Genomic DNA, 4,105 nt, shown 5'->3' on the forward strand with positions numbered 1-4,105 from the left:
AAGAGCTTTCTGACCAATTCTTTGGTCAGAAAGATAATCAATTTGAGATGTAGTTTGTAAAGAATTTTGTCCATTGCATACTCATTAGTCTGGTATTCAAAAGTAGTGGTAGGTTGTCGTGGACACTTAGGAGTAGAACCACAGGCAGTCTGACCCAACGGAGGTGGGCGATCCTAGAACTGTCGCACTGTATTTGGAGAAACCGGACACATTGTGAAAGTCATGCTAGAAGCAGTATTATGAACTGAAATGGGTGACATCGCAGCACATGAAGTAGGTGATGAAGCATCACCGGCAGAAGGTACAGGGGTATAAGAGTCGAGACAATGGTCCGATAATGAAGCTGGGTCAGAACAGGGTGTGGGATCAGAATTGGGCCTGGGAGGATGAAGGGTTACACTAGGGGAAGATTCCATAATAATAGGTGCATCTTCCATGATATCTCCTTTCTTGTTATTTTAAGAAAAAAAGAAAGAAGGAAAGAAAAAACGAGGGACAGTCGCTAGGAGACATGGAGGGGCTGAAAGCTCCTCCCCTCATCCGAGAGGACCTTGAGCCCACTGGCAGTGAAGTTGCAGTGTAGAACCCATGCCATACCCTACCATTCATGCCAGTAAACCAGCTCTTCGGGATAGCAGCCTCACTTCACATCTACCAAGCTACCTAGGAGGACAAAAGAAAGAACAGTCAGAAACCCACCACAATGCATACCTCCTTTGGCTGCCACCCCCTAAAACTGACAGTCAGCTTCCAGAGATACACCCATCATCTGAAGGGCACCCTGCCCACAACCCAGAAACCAGAAAGAGAGTAGGGCATCTTCAGACAATTCAGATTCCACGGCAAACCACACCACCCCTGAGGGACATCACAGAGGGGGACAAACCCCTGCATACCAACCCCTACCTAGAAACTGCAATGCCAGAGGGAAGGATCCCAGAGGCTACAAATAGAATGGGGAAAAGGGGAGGGAATGGAAAAAAGGGAGGGTATGGGGAGGAAGGGATAGGGAAGGGGGGATTTGGGGGTAATAAGGTTCAGTCAGAGGAAGAAGACCAAGAGGTCCAATTCCTCAGACCAACAGCCTCTTTACCACAACAAGCAGCACCCTTTAAAGAGCATTCAATTATATTCCTGTCGACAATGGACAATAGTTTCAGTATTAAATATTGAAATTATATTATGGGCATATTACATTATGATTTGTTAAAAGTAGTTTACAGTATGAGAATATGACAATTGGGCATAGGGCAGTACTGTTTTGGGTAGGTATTATATTACTATGTAGTATTAGTGTATGAACTTGGGCATTCAGTCTTGAAATTTTAAGATTTACATAATTGTGTGGAGAAATTTTCTCCAGGAGGGGGGTATCAGCCCCCTTCAGCCCCTTCAGCCCCTTTCAGCCCTGAGGGGCCCAGCCCTCTCAGAAGGGGCAAGCATCTTGTTTACTGCTACAGCGAGTAATTGATCCCAGATGCAGTACTAGTATGCCACGTGGCTCGACACTCCTTGCGGTCCAGTGTTGCAAAGTGTAGCTTAATAAAAGACAGTCCATCTCTTACCTTAGCAGGACAATTAAGGAAAATCCTGCTCCCACTTTATTACCGTGGTAAAGATAGTGTACATTGTTGTCTATGCTAAGACAGCAAGATTCAAGCATTCTGCTTTGCTTCATGGAGGAAGTGGCAAGGAAGCAAAAAGTACTAGGTCAGCTTTTCCTTTATATGCTAGGGGCAGTGATGGTGTAGGAGGCTGTGGTATCTTCAGATTACTTTTGACTCTACTGAGAGTCACATTGACGCCAGGATAACCAACAAAGAACACTGATCCATGTGTTAGTGTGAACAAAATGTCTCACAAAACACAATAAACACTTAAGAGAAGTGTGATTAGCTTATTCAGTGATAAGATTGTGAACAATAAAGACAAATCTTGTGGAACATAGTGTACCAATGTGCGTATTCCTAGACTATGGAAGACGTGGACATCCAAGGACACTTCAGCTTCCATTAAGCACCGATATCTGTCAAAGGTGTGAAGAATACCATAGCTCATGCTACAAGAGCAAGGTAGGTTATGAATTTCTTGTAGTACGGGGGACTGCGCAATTCTTGAGTCACAAGGAGTTTGTAATCAACCTATAGTCGGCAGTGATGTGTGGACTTTTGAGTCCACACAAGTAAGTTTGTCAGCCATCAGTGAATGAAATATGCTGACATAACACCCCCTTTGGGTAATTTATTGTTTACATAATATGATCTATTACAGCCCATTGAGAGATGATCATGACAACAATTCAAGACCTTGTCTGCAGCGGTGGCTGTGTAGATGATTTGCTGTCTTTTATCAGCTAAGTATTCCCTGTATTTAACTATATCTTAGCTGGTAATCCATTCCTCGACCATTTTGGTCGTGCTCAAACAGGATAAAGGCCACACTATGGTCCAAATATGTTGTGCTACAGTGTACAAATAACCTACGAGCCAAGGTCCTTCGACAAAAGCTGTAAAACTAGTGTTTTACAATATAAATCAGTATATATGAGTCTCTCCAGACTCAATCACAGAGAATGGGCAGACAAAAGAAAACAGGTGCTCACCCAGCATTCACCCAAAGAAAACGGGAGCTGGGTGGCTCACCCAACAAGAAAACGGGGAATGGCACCTGGCATCCACTGCTCCCAGCTCTCAGAAATGCTGACTACAGCAACAGCCCAACTGATGTTCAGTTTGTCTGAGTGTATATACACATAGTGTTTATAATGTTTATAGACAGAAATTAAGAGACAAGATTGTGTTAAAGTTTGTTTCTTATAGATATAACTGTTATATTAAAGGAACTATATATATAAATTTAAGCTTTCATATATATTAACAGTGACATTTATATGTGTAATATTCACGTGTGATTTACAGTTATACAGTGACATTTATAGTGTATAGTGAATGAAGTGTATAACATCGTTATTTACGATTAATCATCGTGGTCAGGCTGACACAGCAAACTCAAGCCATGAACACCAGCCATATGTACTCTGTACCCTTCATGGTCATTGACCCTGAGGTTAAGCTTAGTGGGTCAGTAGTGTCTAACTAGATTATTGCTGACTCAAGCATAACAAAAACTCAGCTGTTTATAGTAGTACAGTGTTTTTTAAACACTCGAAGTGTGGTGCTAGAATTTTCAGTATACCATTAAAATGGCTTGTTTGAAAACTCAGTTTCAGTCTTTACAGACTAAGATTACACAATTAGAAAATCTAATTTCAGTCTGTATAGGATTAACTCAAGATAAAAACATAGATTTTGATGATCTTGAGATAAAATTTGAATTACTTACACAACGTCTGAAAATAATTAATTCAGACTATACACATTATGAAAATAAATTTCTTGAATCAGATCCATCTGAGGATGAAATTAAAAATGTTTTGGATACATTTATTAATCAACAATTAAGGTGGACAGGAGTACACTAGTGGTCAAACACCTGTTACACCTGTAACAACAAGTGTCCCATTACCAAGCTTACCTACCTTGTCATTACCTATTTTCCAAGGTCATAATAACGAAGAATTCATTAGTGGTTTTCAATCCATAGTAAATTCACGAACTGACATAGATAAGATTGCTAAGTTCAATTATCTTTAATGTCTTGTGAAGGGAGAACCTTATGAACTGATTAAGTCATTTCTGGTGGTTAAAGGCAATTATCAAATAGGCTTACATGTCTTAGCAGACAATTACTTTGATGATGACAAGGCCAGAGTTAGACATGCAGTCTTAATAGCAAGCTTGAAGCCACCCAAACATTGTTTTTTCAGACTTACAGGCATTTAGGATCACAGACAATAGTCTCAGATCTCTAGGTGCTAAATATGACCTAAGACAATGTGATTGGTTTATCAGTGGTATTGTACAAGATAAGTTGTCACCACAAACTATTGAATGATTAAATATTAAGTTCAATAAACGCTGTTTCACTTGTGAAGTAATTAGCAATGGTTTACAAACAATAGTTTCATGCATGCAAGCAACGAGACAAGATGAAAAATCAACAAATCTCGTGGATAATAAACCTTCAACTCAGTATAAAAAGAGTA

The sequence above is a fragment of the Cherax quadricarinatus genome, unplaced genomic scaffold (assembly GCF_038502225.1).
Source record: "Cherax quadricarinatus isolate ZL_2023a unplaced genomic scaffold, ASM3850222v1 Contig71, whole genome shotgun sequence".
NCBI lineage: Eukaryota > Metazoa > Arthropoda > Malacostraca > Decapoda > Parastacidae > Cherax > Cherax quadricarinatus.